Source organism: Dasypus novemcinctus, chromosome 14 (genome assembly GCF_030445035.2).
Source record: "Dasypus novemcinctus isolate mDasNov1 chromosome 14, mDasNov1.1.hap2, whole genome shotgun sequence".
Classification (NCBI taxonomy): Eukaryota; Metazoa; Chordata; class Mammalia; order Cingulata; family Dasypodidae; genus Dasypus; species Dasypus novemcinctus.
In genome coordinates, this window is record NC_080686.1 from 20027011 (window position 1) to 20043063 (window position 16053).

Sequence of the window (16053 nt, forward strand, 5' to 3'; positions counted from 1 at the left end):
TTGCTGTCAGCGGCACAGGAATCTGTGTTTCTTTTTGTTGCATCATCTTGCTGTGTCAGCTCTCCGTGTGTGCGGTGCCATTCCTGGGCAGGCTGTGCTTTCTTTTGCGCGGGGCGGCTCTCCTTACAGGGCGCACTCCTTGCATGTGGGGCTCCCCTACGCGGGGGACATCCCTGTGTAGCAGGGCACTCCTTGCGCTCATCAGCACTGCCCATGGGCCAGCTCCACACGGGTCAGGAGGCCCGGGATTTGAACCGCGGACCCCCCATGTGGTAGATGGATGCCCTAACTACTGGGCCAAGTCCGCCGCCAACATCCATTTCAATGTTTGCTTTCCAACCCTGTCTCAACTCTCCATGGTAACATATAAATAAAAAGATATTTCATGTAGTACCTTGATCTTTAAATTTATCTTTATGCCAGTACCACACTTCTTGACTACTGTAGCTTTGTAGTAAGTATGAAATCAGGAAATGTGGGGCCTCCAACTGTTCTTATTGTTCAGGCTTGTTTTGGCTATCCTAGTCCCTTGTAATGCCATATGAATTTTAGGATCAGCTTGTAAAAATGGTAGTTGGAATTTTGTTAGAGATTGCTCTGAATCTGTAGATCAGTTTTTGGGAATATTGCCATCTTAACAGTATTTCAGTCCACGAACACAGGCTGTCTTTCCATTTATTTAGCTCTTTAGTTTCTTTCCAAAGTGGAAAAGCAGTGTTTTGTGGAGTGTACAGGTATTAAATTTCTTTGGTTACATTTATTACATTTATTCCTAACTATTTTATTCTTTTCAATGTTATTATACATGGAATTTTTCACCTAATTTCGTTTTTGTATTGTTCCTTGCCAGTGTATAGAAATGCAACTGATTTTTATATATTGAGCTTGTTTCTACAACTTTGCTGAACTTACTTATTAGCTCTAATTTTTGTGTGTGCATGTGGATTCTTTAGAGTATTCTATCTATAAGAGCATGTCATCTGCAAATAGAAATATTTAAATTCTTCCTTTCCAAACCAGATGTCTTCTCTTTCTTTTCCTTGTCTAATTGCCCTGGCTAGAGTTTCCCATACAATGTTGAATAGAATTGACGGGAGCGGACATTCCAGTCGTGTTCCTGATCCTAGGAGAATACTTTCTGCCTTTCAGTATTAAATATGATGTTAGCTGTGAGTTTTTTGTAGGTATCTTTTATCAGATTGAGGAAGTTCCCTTTTATTCCTAGTTTTCTGAGAGTTTTATCTTGAAAGAAAGTTGAACTTTTTCAAATGCATTTTTTTGCTTCTCTTGATGATTGCTTTTTTCCCTTTATTTTATTAATATGGTGTATTACGTTGATTGGATTTTATATTCCTGGAATAAATCCCTTGTGGTCATGGCTTAAAATTTGTTTGATATAATGCTGAATTATGTTTACCAATATTTTGTTGAGGATTTTTGCTTCTATATTCATAAGTGATATTGGTCTGAATTTTTATTTTCTTGTGATGTGTTTGGTTTGGGATCAAGATAATACTGGCCTCATAGCTTGAGACAGAAAGTGTTCTCCTCTTTTACTTTTTGGAAGAATTTGTGAGGAATTGGTATTAATTTTTCTTTTTGCATTTGGTCTAGATTACAAGTGGAGCCATATGGTCCTTGGCTTTCCTTTGTGTGAAGTTTTTTTCCTTCTTCTTCTTCTTCTTTTTTTTTTTTTGTTAGTACTCAATCTCTTTACTGAATCTTACAGAGATAAATAATTTGTCCAGCTTGTAAGTGGTAGAACTGGAAGGCAAACCCAAAAGATTCTCACTCTAAAACGTGTCCTAAGTCGCTATTGACTAAAAAAATATATATTTATTTATAGATGTATTCTTACTTTCAGGATAAATCATTCAAGTTTAAACACTTTATAAATTACAGAAAATACAAAGAAAATAAAAATGATCCCTAACGGCTTTTTGAAGTGTTATATTTTCTTTCAGTATTTTTTCAAAGTATTATCTCCTTATATGTAAATGTATCACATATAAAACATGATTGTAATCATACTTTTCACACAGTTTCTTTTTCTTTTTTCATTCAGTGCTGTCTTGTGTGTGAGTTCCCATTCACTAGTAATTCTTCAGAAGCATAACTTTAAATTATTGCCTAACATTCCACAGTGTAATTTATTTAATCACAATGGCTTTTTGCATTTTTCCTGTTTGATACTTAGGTTATTTTATTTTATTTTAATTTTTTTCTCTAATAAATAATGGCCATTGAGACATCTATGACTTTTTCCCCCAAATATATTTCTAGAAGTGGAATACTGGTCAAAGAGTGAGAACAATTTAAAGATTCTTGATCTGCTTTGTCAGCTAAAACGTTTTACCAATTTATATTTCTGCCTGGATTATATGAATTTTTGTCTATATCCTCTCTAACATTATTGTCTCATAAATATTTTCTAATTTGTTAGATTAAAAATATATATATTTTTCGGATAAGATATTCAAAATGGGCTACTTTTCTGGGAGAATCATAGAGGGTGCAAACGTGTGTTTTCCAGGACACAAAACCCTGACACTAACACCTTTCCCCCTTCAGCTGCTTCAGCCTTCCCAAATAAGAAATTCTATCCAGTTAAACTCTGTATTCCATGCTGGAAATAAAATAGCATGGAGGCCCAGATTTAGGATGGAGTCATGCAGCTGTCCAGGAAGTCCTTGACATTTGCATGAATTCCCATCCTAATACTAAAATGTAAAATTGCTAAGGGCAGTCAGTTCAGCTCATTGCATATTCCAAGTAAATAGTTACTAGTGGATTTTAACATAGAAAAATATGCTATATTAGACAGTTAATAATATCAACATTAATTGATCTTAAAAGAATCTGTAAGCCATAATAGAGACTAGAAAAGACCTGAAACAACTACCCTAAGAGAGATCCAGCTTTCCTTATATCTAATTACACTGAACATAAATATTAAAAACCGAAAATCTCCAGAAGTAGCAAAATAATTTTCATCAGTCTTTTCACATCTTCCACATCTTTCCTCCTTCACCCTCCAAAACTTAAACAAACAAAGGCGATGGGCACTAGTACTCTAAACAGATAGCACACTTGTTTGCTCTCTACTCTGACCCACGAGCAAGCACAATCCCGAGTACAAAAATGAGCAAGATACTTCCAACAGAGCAAAAGATAGCAGAACAATGACCTGGCAAATCCACAAGCTTAGCCAGCAGCCCTGGGATCATTGAGATCTGGCTGGAATGAAATGGAAAAGAGCAAATCTGTACACAAATTAAACCACCTGTCATTAGAACCATTTTGAAAAGGCGTGGCAAGATACTGATGGCTTCCTTGCAGAATGACCATTTCAGAGATTGAAAGGGTGCAGGGGAGAGCAACACAGGGATTCTAAGCATGGGCTCCTCAAATAATAACCCCTCTCTACTGCTCTGCAAATGGTTTAAACTTTCTCAAATGATGGTGATGGACCAGGCCTTCCAGTGATGGAGGAGATTGCCCAAGGCCACCTATTTGTGTGAGCTGCAGGAATCAGAAGTGGGAGTCTCAATGACCATTTTTTTTTTAATGAAATCACTTAAAAATACTACCATCAGTAGGTATTGATGCTACACTGGGAGAAATCTTAAGAAACTTCACAAAGATGTTAGAGATGAAACATAATCTTGATTTGAGAGCCAATGAACCCTGCCACTTGCTGATAAGGCAGGTCACACACTTAATACTGGTTTGGTTTTCTTAGCTGTACCGTCTAGGAAAATAAATTAGGCATGAGTCAGAGATAATTTTATGTGAAAGGGCTTCAAATTGATGATTATTATAACCACAGTGTTTTGGTGGGGTAGATATCCAATCCCTCTTTAGTGGATGGGAAGGACTTGAACGTAAGTAATATCTCAGATTGATATGCAGTGGGAAGTTTGAGCAAAAACAAATTTCATAAATTCAGTCTCCTTTGCAGTGGGGTAGATATCTTTGAGGTAGAGCCATTTTTTTTTAATAAGATTTATTTATTTATTTCTCCACCCCTCCCCCATTGTCTGCTCTCTCTGTCCATTTGCTGTGTGTTCTTCTGTGTCCGCTTGTATTCTCATCAGGTGGCACTGGGGAGCTGTGTCTCTTTTTGTTGCGTCATCTTGCTGCATCAGCTCTCTGTGTGTGTAGCACCACTCCTGGGCAGGCTGCAGTTTTGTGCAGGGCAGCTCTCCTTGTGCAGGGGCCACTCCTTGCGTGGGGGCCACCCTTACGTGGGGGCATCCTTGTGTGGGCTAGCACTCCTTGTGCGCAGCAGTACTGTGCATGGGCCAGCTCATCACACGAGCCAGGAGGCCCTGGGTATCGAACCCTTGGACCTCCTATATGGTAGACAGATGTTCTATCTGTTAAGCCACATCCGCTTCCCTGTAGACCCATTTTGTTCCTGCTAAAACTCAAGAAAGTCTATCTAGTCCCTTCTTACCATCTGTGGTGGTTTGAGGCTGTATGTGTCTCAATAAAGCATACTCTTAAATCTAATCCATTCCTGTGGGTGTGGTCCCATTTTAAGTAGGATCTTTTGATGGGACTACTTCAGTTAGTGTGTGAGCCACCTCCTTCAGGATGGATCTTAATGCTCTTGCTGGAGTCCTTTATAAATGGAATGAATACAAACAGAGAAAGCCACAGAAGCAAGAAACTGAAAGTAATGAAGCTGGGAAGAAAAAGGAGAGACCAGCAGATACCACCATGTGCCTTTGTCAAGTGGCAGAGGAGTCAAGGATCTCCAACAGCCAGTCTTTGGGAAGAAAGCATCACTTTGATAAAGCCTCGATCTGTACATTTTTCTTAAATTCTAAGCTAATAAATTCTCATTGTTAAGTCAACCAATTTCAGCAGCCTAGGAAACTAAGGCACCTTCAGAGAAGGTTTTCAAAGAGAGAAGTGGAGCCAGAGAAAGTGAGAGAAAGAGAGAGAGAGAGATAGAAGGGGAGATCCATTCCCAGAATAGCAGCAGGTAGTTATTTTGCAGAACATACTTTAGAAGACACCTCTATGAAGCAGCAAATTATCTAGCACTAGAGAAACACAGTCAATGAGGTAAGGGGTGAACCTTGCCCAATTTTCAATTTAATTTTTGAGATTCCTCTGCAATTAGTGTTACTATCTAAGTGGACCTGTCCTTTCAAACATGGATAGGCACAGCCCTTGGAATAGCAATGGGTATAGAAGAAAGTCAGTAAAGATGTGGACTGATGAGCATCCAGATAGAATCAGAATGTAGAAAAAAGCCACGATTGATAAAGGGCTCTCCCTACCTCTTTGGTGAGGAGATGTTGTAAGTTAACACTAAAACCTCAGTGAATACTATTGGTAGTTTATTATATTATTATAGGTGAATGTATATATGGAAATATATGTAATTATAGATGTAGAAATATAGCAATAGATGCATAAGTTAATGCGATAGAGAACCCTTCCAGCTGATTCGTGACCTCACCCTCATGGCCACCTCATTATGATTTCGCACTCATGGCCACCTCATTAAATAATTAATTAATCCAACACTTATTGAGCATTTACTGTGTCCTCATCTCTCTGTTTGCTACCCAAAGATTAGTAAGTAGAGCCTTGTCTTCAAGAAATTCAGCATCTTGTGGAAAACAGGCATTAAACTAAATAGCCATCTTCATCCCTATCACCATTACTGTCATATACAACTGATTCTAGAGAGATTTCACCCATCTTGCGCTCTGGTTTGGTCCCCATGAAGGACATAGGAATCTTCATCCATCATCTACTGTTTTTCAGCAAGCTCTAAAACCTTGATAGATCTAGCTACTCGATATATACCCCAAAGTTGCATGTCTCCTAGTTAGTTAAGTATAAAATGAGCATGACTGAGTCCGTTCTTTCTGCAAAGATCAACCGGCCTGCTGGAATGTAATAGGTCTGCTTGTAGGACAAAAAGAACAACAAAAAATGAGCCTATGGCTATCCAAGATGGTTAATTGGATTTAGTGAGGGAAATTGTGAATAAATTTTAAAACCCAAAAGAAACATGTTGGTTGCTGTATAATTAGCAATCATGAGCCAGCCATAGCTTTTAATTATATTACTTGGACTGTAACAGGGCAATAAATTCAGGACAGCTTGGATTTGGCCTCAAAAACCTGGCATAATGCATGCAAATTATGACTGCCCAGTTTTCTTCCATTTTGTTATGGCAGCTGAATTGCCCTTCAGCAAATCAATCTGTCTCTCAGGTTTACACATATTGAGCTAAAGTAGAGGAAACAGGGAAAACCAGCAGCCAGCCCCTCTCAGTTCGTGTGACCTCACTGTTGGTTAACCCTTCCTTTGAACAGCCATCACCTTCACCACCCCATCTGCTCTGAGCTGAAGGAAGAAAGGACAATCACATAATCCACTCCAGGCTCCTAATTTTGCCAGATCGCAGTGGTCTTTAACCATATGCCGCACATTATTAGAGAACAGATCTTTCTACTTGCATGACAAGCTGTGGTTTCCGGGGTTCTGGACGGTGCTCTAGGGACACCTCCAGTTAGAGCACTGAGCAACCTCTGGAGTACAAGCTTTGGCTCTGTCAACACCAGGTTCAAATCGAAGGCCCTCTACTCTGGGCAAGTTGGTGTCCCTGAACTTTAGTCCTTGCATCTGTAAACTGGAGGTTTTAAATCTTCTCTACAGAGTTGGATAAAGGTGCGGGAGAGTGTGGGCTGGCGGTGGGATCAGCCTGAGACCAAAGCCGGCTGCCCCACTTATTTACTGATTGCTGGACTGCGGGCAATTACTTGCTCTATGCTTCACTTTCCTTGTTTTTAAAACAGTAATACTTACAGAGCACCTCAATTGAGGGGTCTTCTGGCAATTAAATCAGTTAAGAAAGACCAGCCCTTGTCAAGTAAGTGACTGTGTGAAGTGTCAGCAATTTTTTTTTTTAACCTTTTGGTGAAGATTAAATAAGATGAATTAATTTGAGCAACTAGAACAGAGCTCAACACATAGAAAGCCCTCAAAGATGGTGGCAGTTATTATTTTATTACTAGTCCTTTAAATGCCCTTTTACATGAACTATTACATTCTGACCTACAGAGATTTATTTGTCCCTTGACAACTGGGTAACTTTTAGCTGCCTAACTTTCACTACCCTGAATGCCGATTATGAACCATTATTTGAACCTAGCATAATGGTGTTTGGGGTTGAATTTTTTTTTCCTTCTGTTGGTTGAGGTTCGAACCCAGCAGGCAGTAACATTCCAAAGAATTTTTGTGACCCCCAAGTGTGACTGTGGACTTTCGAGAATGGGAAATGTGCTGGCAAAATGAGAAAGTCTGTGTCGCAGGCGCAGGTACCTCTTTGAAGTTTGCAAAGGTGAAGCCGACAGACATGTTGATGTTTTTGATGTGTGTGTGTGTTTACTGAATTACTCTAGACATGCTGGCCTCTTAGTTCTTTGTTCAGATTGGAGGGAAATCTGAGGGCTTCACACTGAGGGCTAAGGAAAACATCACACCTTTTTTTTTCTACAAGCTGAAGAGGATTTGGAGAGAAAGGAAATTTATAAGATCCTCTTATATGATTTGCTTGCTCTTAACGATGTGCCAAATCACAGATCCTAATGGGATTTCCAGAATTAAACATCTAGTTATTTCCCTCTGTTACTGCAGTGGCCTTGCCAATGAATACATTCAATGTGTAAAATAACAAAAAATTAAATTCAACACTATCACAATGTAATGCCTCCCCAAGTTTAACAAGATTTTGGAGAGGGAAGCTGGGGTGGGTAATAAAATCTTATTAACCCAGATAAGTACAATACACCTTAATTCCATATCTCTTTGTTTTTGTTGTATGTGATTTCAAAACATAAGCTCCTTAAATAGAATTTCCTATGTCTACCTTATGATATCTCGATGTTGAAATATAAACTCAATTTCCTTTTGTTCTAGTTTCAGAAAAGCAACTTGTCATTTTCTGCTTAATAACCATGGATTTTTCTGACATCTATGATTAGACATGGTGATTTTTCTTCCAGATCCTTAAGAAGAGACTTTTCTAAGAGCCAAGAGTCCTTCCTTTCTGTCCACCGATTAACCTTTCAGACATCTGGGCTGATCACAATATCAGTAATGACCTCTGTATGGAGTAAAGATTGTTGCTAAGCCTTGGAGTAAGGACCACCGCTCCCCTCCCCACCACCATTCAGTGGGCCACGTAGACCTCCCCCCCAGCATCTCTGCATGGGCCAGTCTTAGAAATGGGCAATCGAGCACCTTTTGTGTCCAAGAAAAATGATACTGATGCAAGGTGAGGCAAACACATAGTGATGACAACAGATTGATACCAATAATGACACTCTCTCAACTTGAGGTAGTGGGAAAAACAAAGATGCTGGAATTAAGTAGAGCCAAGTCCGTATCCCAGCTCGTTATCTTTAGCAGGTGACCTAATTTCCTAAATTTTGCTTTCTTGTCTGTACGAAAGGGGCAATAATACCTCATCAAAATATTATGAAAATTAAGTGACTCAGTGTATGTAAATTGCCTCATAGTTCTCTTCACATTAAATTAAGTAGTAAAAGAATCAATCAGCTGCTTTCCTTTTTTACTGGTTCTTCTGAGTGCCCTTCATGGAACTTACTCTGTTGCCCGCTCACCGTGGATTGAATTTGAGTTCAAAAACAGTAGTAAGCAGAGTGGAGTTTGCATTCATCATGATTCAACGGCCACCAAATGACCAAAACATCAAAACACTCAGATGACAGATACACCCTACATTATATCCCAAGTAGTCATTGCCATTAGAGAAGAGGGGTTGGTGATCAAACTGATCATTCTGATATAGTTGAAGTTCATGGCTCACAGATTGCTTCCATTTAAGTCATTCAAACATGTAGGCATGTGGAACAGAGGTATCCAAACTACAGTCAAGTATCTCCATCTGGAAAGTACTTAAGAGTCTGTTTCAGGAAGTGGCTGTCGCTCAAACAATTGGGCTCCCATCTCTACCATATAGGAGGTCCAGGGTTTGATTCTTGGGGCCTCCTGGTGAAGGCAAGTTGGCCCACACAGCAAGCTGTCCCAAGCAGAGAGTTGGCCCACACAGAGTGCGTGTGTGGAGAGCTGGTGTAGCAAGATGACGAAACAAAAAGTGACACAGAGGAGATGCAATAAGAGACACAGCAGACCAGGGAGCTGAGGTGGCACAAAAGGCTGAGTGCCTCTCTCCTGCTCCTGGAAGGTCCCAGGATCAGTTCCCAATGCTGCCTAAAGAGAAGATAAGGAGACAGAGAAGAACACACAGTGAGTGGGCACAGAAAGTAGACAGTGAGTACAAGAACAATGGGGGGGGGGGGGAGGGGGACAGAGAAGGGGGGAAGGAGAAACAAATAAATCTTTGAAAAAAAAAAGAGTCCATTTCATGTGTCCACTCAATCTGAGATTGATTGAATAAAGCTCTACCATCTATGTACTACTTATATTTCAAATTGCTGCCAAAACATACCATGTGCATGAAGAGATTTCAACACGAGCATGTAAAAAGCAATAGCATTCTACTTGTAACAACTAACTAGAAAACACAGTAAAAGCAAATCATTATATTCCCATTATCAGCAAACAAACAAACAAACCCACAAATGGTCTCTAGGAATAAATCCAATAAAATATTTGTAAGAACATTATAGAGCAAATTGCAAAGTATTATTGAAAGACGTAGAAGAAGAACTGAATACTTGTGAATTATAATATATTTGTAGGTAAAAAGACTACATTGCAAAGACATCAATTTTCTCCAAATCAATCTATAAATTTAATACAAAGCCATTCAAAAAAAACACAGCAGTCTTTTTGTGTGTAAATATTTACAAGTTGATCCTAAAATTCACATGGAAGAATAAAGAGCCAAGAGTATTTAAGACATTTTAAAGAAGAACAAGGTCTCGGGGTTTTCTATATTAGATAAGACTAATTGTAAAGTTAAAGCAATCAGGATGGTGTGAGACAGACTTACAGAACAAGAGAGTCTGGAAATAAACTCATGCATCTAGGAAAACAAAGTCAGTAGGGAAAGGAGGGACTGTTTGATAAATGGTTCTAGAATCATTGCTTATCCATATAGAAAAAAAGGAGTAGATTGCTTTATTACTCTAGATGCAAACATAAATTCTAGAAGTATTAAAGGCCTAAAATTCTAGATGTACTGGAAAAAATGTATTACAGAAGGGAAAGTTTTCTTAAATGACACGTACTTAAATAAAAACTTTACTAGTTAAAATTTCTGTTCAACAAATTACACCATAAATAACTTTAAAGCAAGCTACAGACTGGAGAATACGTTTGAAAAACATAACTGGCTGAGATTGATTTTCGAAATTTATAAAGAATGTTGTGTGATAATCATGCACAGAAAAATCACCCATATGAATGGACAGCTTACAGAAGGGAAACCTGAACATACTGCAAACATGTGATAATGTCACCATCCACCAAGTAATTGCAAGTTAGAACAATCAGCTACAATTAGATATCCCTCAGGTTGACAAAAAGCTAAAAGGTTCATGATGTCCAGTTTTGTGGAGTGTGTGGAGAAAAGTGCACTTATACACTGCTTTTGGTCATGTAAACAGGTACAACCTAATTGGAGCAAAATTTGGTGCTACAGAGTAAGATTAAAAAATGCTCAAATCTTTAGATTGGAAATTATGTTTGTAGGAATACATTATCAGGAAAATCTCTTACATGTGCTCAAGGAGACATGCACGTAAGTGTCTGTGGCAGCATTGTTTTTAATACTGAGCAAATGGAAACAATCTGTGTACATTAAAGAAGATTAGATAATTAAATAGTGGCTTATTCAAGAGATGAAATACTATACCAGACTTAATGAACTAGAGCAGTAAATATCAACATGAATAAGTTTCCAAAAAATGACATTGAGTGAAAAAAGCACATTAAAATACATTTTTTAAAAAGAAAAACTCTAAAAATACTGCATTCTAGGAAGCAACTGAGCTCCTGCCAACCACATGGGAGTCCCAGGTTTGGTGCCTGGTGTCTCCTAAAGAAGACGAGCAAGAAAGTGAGCTGGTGTAATGGGCAGGCACAGCGAGCTGAAGCAACAAGATGATGCAACAAGAGACATGAGGAAAACACTATGAGAGACACAGCAAATCAGGGAGTGGAGGTGGCTCAGGTGATTAGGTGCCTCCCTCCCACATCAGAGGTCCTGGGTTCAGTTCCTGATGCCTCCTGAAAAGAAGACCAGCACACAACAAGCAGACACAGCAAATGCAAACAATGAGGGGTGAGGAGGAATAAATGAAATAAATCTTAAAAATAATACTGTGTGCTGTTTACAGATACACACACTTTTAGAATAATGTAAAATTATTTATGGTATAATAAATTCTGAATTGAAAAAGATGACAACTCTGGAAGGAAAAGATGAGTAATAGCAAATATGGCAAATAACTTGTAAAAATATATTAAGATGTGATCAAGTTAGTGTTCACATTTGTTTTAGATTACAGATATCTTTTTTCAGTCCTAGAATTTTCTTTTTTTTTCTGTTTCCATATTCTTCTGAAATTCCCCATGTATTTGCCCTTGTCATTACCTTTTCTTCTAGATTCTCTTATATTTATCTTCACTTTTTTAAAGACTTTGTCTGATCATTTCAATATCTAGGTTGCCTGTCCATCCATCTGTTTCTAGTGACTGGCTTTTTTTAATCTTGGTTTTGCACCATATTTTCCTGCTTCTTCACAAGTCTAGTAAATTTTTATTGAATACCACACATTATAGAAAGTCTGAATTTTGATACTTCTGAAGAATGTGGAGTTTTATTATAATGAAATTAAATTACTGGTTTATATTATTCAATTTTTAAAAAACACAGGTCTTTGGATTAATGGTTAGTTATAGAGCTGGTGAAGGAAAATTTTAAACTCAGCCTTCAACATCTTGCAGTATTAGAAAGTAAAAAAATGCTAAGACAAGGTGTATGTGTGTGGTGGAGTGGAAGTGGAGCTTTCGGAAAGGACCCAGGAGCCAATGTTAAGGAGATTTTCAAGGCCAAATTTGGAACAATTTGGGCAACAAAACAAATAATGATAGTATTGGATTATAACTCATAGAATAAAATAAGAATCCATGAGCCCATACTAATATAAGTAAATAATTGAATAAATAAATACATGGAAAGAAAGAGAAAGCTCTTTACAGAAGAATTACAGTAGTAAATGTAAAGAAGAAGGGAAATAAAAAATTACCATTAGTCAAACATCACAGTAATAGTTGCTGCAGGCAAGAGCCACCAATGGACACTAAAATTAGCATTTGAAGAGAAATAGAATATTGCATAGTCTCAAAGTATCTCTCACCAAATACTCAAAGCTCAAAGAAGTAACTTGACGTGGAGAAATCCTGCAGGCCCTTCCTTAACCAAGTGATCAGATTAACAGTATGAGGAATAGAACATATTGATATCATTTATTTCCTGCTCAATATGATGTGATGAGAATAGCACAGCATCACTTTTGTGCCATTCTCCCATAAAATGCATAATTTCAATCTAATCATAACAAAACATCAGACAAACCCCAAATGAGGAACATTTTGCAAAATAACTGATTAGTCCTTATGGAAAATTTCAAGGTCAAAAAAGACAAGGAAAGAACAAGGAGGTGTCATGAACTGGACAAGACTAAGGAGACACAACTTAATGCATTGTGGGATTCTAGATTGTGTTCTGAAAGAGAAAAGGACATTAGTGGGAAACCTGGTAAATTCCAATAAGGTCCAGTTTGTATTTTAATTAATTGTATCATACTAATGTTAATTTTCTGGTTTTCATATATGAGTATAGATGATGCCAGCATTAGGGGAAGGTAGGTGAAGTACGTAGGGGAACTTGAATATTTTGCAACTTTTCTATAAGCCTAAAATGGTTTCATAATATAAAGTAAAAAATTGCTGATACATCACTTGATTATGTGGAGTATTAATTTACATTGTGTTAGGGTGGGTTTATTCTGGTTTTACCACTAGTTTTAAGGTTTTAGTCCTTTGTCTTGGCATTAATTAGCATGAGTGTTTTCCAAGATGTGATTGAATCATAGGTATAAAATAATAAACATGTCCTTACTCCTAATAAGTGGCCTTTTTGAAGTTTCAGTGAAAGTTTGAGGTGTTGATTAGGATTCTGTGACTTGGTGGGACTTAAAACTCCAAACTTTCTCCCCAGCATCCATGGGATCCTTGTATTCTCTTTTTTTTTTTGAGGTACCAGTCCAGGGATTGAACCCAGGACCTCATATGTGGGAAGCCAGCCCTCAACCACTGAGTCACATTGACTCCCGAGATCCTTATATTCTCACCTCATACACGCAGTTCAAACTCAGCAAAAGATTTCAAGGGAATTTGTTTGCAGATATTGGGGTTCTCCCCTCTGCAGTTCTCTCTTTTCTGAGATTTCCTGCCTCTTCTCACTGCTCTGACAATGCTGAATTCTGACCTGACTGCAGCCTTCTCTGACACCTGCTTTTGGCTTGAGTTTATTCCCCATGGACCATGTGAGCTGGTGTGTCTCATCCAGAGTCTACCTTCTTTTGGTTGCCCTCTAATGCTTTCGCATAGTTGTCTTTTTATATTATCTCCAGAGTTTATCATTGTTATTGAATGGAGGGGAAGTTTCATATAAGAAAACAGAGCATGATAATTTTTAATGCTGAATTACTTTTGTACTTTAAAATATTTAAAAATAGAATTATATTTTTGATGGCAGTAGGTCTTAAAGGTTTTGACAGCCCTCATAGATCTCCCAGAGCAAAATATACGATGACTTTAACATTTCTTTGGCCCTTCCATTTTCCTACCAGCATCCTTTCCATGATGTACAGATTCCTACCTCTTGCTTCTAGATACTTCTCTAGGTTTCAGTTGACTATTAATTTATTTGGTACTTTCTTCTGTCCCCAACATATAGAAAACACTCAACAAATAGTTATTGAAAGAGGATGAATGAATAAAGGAAGGAAGAAAGGTAGGATCCCTGGACACAGGACTCTCAACTTGGCAAACCCAAAACTTACTTAAAATAACAAGTGCAATTAGATAACATTTCATTTTGAGCTTCTGTCACTAGTCAGGGAATATGGTAGTTACTCTATAATCTTCTGATACTTGCTGTTCCCCTTTGCAGTTCATTTCTTTACTTATTCTCTCTGGTCTCTCACAATATGCTACTTCTTCCCTCTAAGAGGCCTTGATTACTTTATGTAAAAGAGCACCCCCTCTTCACTGTGGACAATTCTCTTGACCAGAGCACTGGAGCGTGCTCCTTTGCCACAAGAGCCTCTATCAGAAGGACAGCTAGGGAAGGCTATTCAGAAACATCCTCAAGGTCAAGGGGATCATAGTGGGAATCAAGTTAGACCAAGGAACTGCTCCTCTTGAAGGCACAAAGAAACCACTATTCAAGGGCTCGGCAGCATCTCTGAGTGCTGTTCTCATACAAGAATGATGGTGCTGACTTGGGGAGGTGGCATGCTGTGCTAAGGATTGCCGACCAGCGTTCAGCCAACCTTGGTATCCAGGAGAACACTTACACCCTGGCCTGCTACGCCAGCATCTGCCTGCAGAATGGATCGGTGCCCACTGTTGAACCAGAGGTCATTCCCAATGGAGACCATGGCATGGAACATCGCCAATATGTTACTGAGAAGGTCCTGGCTGTTGTCTGCAAGGCCTTGAATGATGATCCTGTTTGTCTGGAAGACACCCTGCCAAAGCCCAACCTGATGACCGCTGGACATGCCTGCGCCAAGACGCACACTCCAGGGCAAGTGGCTATGGCCACTGACGCAGCTCTTCACCGCACCATTCCTGCTGCTGTTCCTGGCATCTGCTTTTCGTCTAGTGGCATGAGTGAAGAGGATGCCACCTCAACCTCAGTGCTATCAACTTTTGCCCTCTACCAAGACCCTGGAAACTAAGTGTCTCATATGGATGGGCCCTGTAGCCAGTGCACTTGCTGTCTGGATTCACAAGGCTGCAAACAAGAAGGCAGGCTGCAAACAAGAACCCAGGAGGCTTTATGAAGTGGGCTGTGGCTAACTGCCAGGCAGCCAGAGGACAGTGTGTGCCCAAGGGCTCTGCTGGGGCAGCCTCCACCCAGTCGCTCTTCACTGCCAGCTGCAGCTACGAGGACCTCGCTCCAGTCAGCCTTGCTCTAGCTCTTCTGGGTGTCTTAGCAGAAGCTGAAGAGGAGTGACTTTTGACCAACCCTGGAAATTAGACAAAATAAATGGGAACAACTGGACACACATTACCTGTTAAATTCTTAAACAGAAGGAAAAAAAATAAATTAATATATCAGTACAAATATCAAGGATCTGACAAATTTCCACAAGATGGTTTTCTTGTAAGACTTCTGGCTCCCACCCCCCTAAGTAGTCAGTCACCTAAAGAAAAGAGTAGATTTTAAAATGAAATCTCCTCTCCATCCAAATCACAACCACGGAAGGAAACCTGTTAAAGGAAAAAGAGCACCCCCTTGTCTCTCACATTCTTATCTTCTGTTTTATTTTTTCTTCTTATTAGTTATTATTAACCTTTATATTATATTAAATGTCATGTTATATATTATATTATATATTATAATCATAATATATTGTTTTGTTATATTACATTTCTTATATTACAACTATACCTTACCTTGTACTGCATTATACTATTTGTGATCTCTTCCTAGAATATAAGCAGCGTAATGGCAAGAACTTTGAATTTTTCCACTGCTATATTTCAAGCATCTGGAACAGTACCTGGCAATCATCAGAGGTCAATAAACATGAATATATTAATCCTCCCAATAATCCTGAAGGATTTTTTTAATGTTTTTTTTTTATTTTATTTTAGAAGATACTGGAGATTGAACCAGGGACTTTGTATATGTGATGCAGGTGCTCAACCACAGAGCTACACCCACACCACAGTGAAGTTGCTAGATTTTTTGTTTGTTTGTTTGTTTCTCTTCCCTCCCCCCACCCCCAC

The 16053-nt window shown here is 38.7% G+C and overlaps 1 pseudogene; it reads left to right on the top strand.

Annotated features, from left to right (window-relative positions):
- LOC101445542 (fructose-bisphosphate aldolase B pseudogene) overlaps positions 1 to 15274 on the top strand; it is a 37693-nt pseudogene extending 22419 nt beyond the window's left edge.
- The last annotated feature ends 779 nt before the right edge of the window (positions 15275 to 16053 follow it).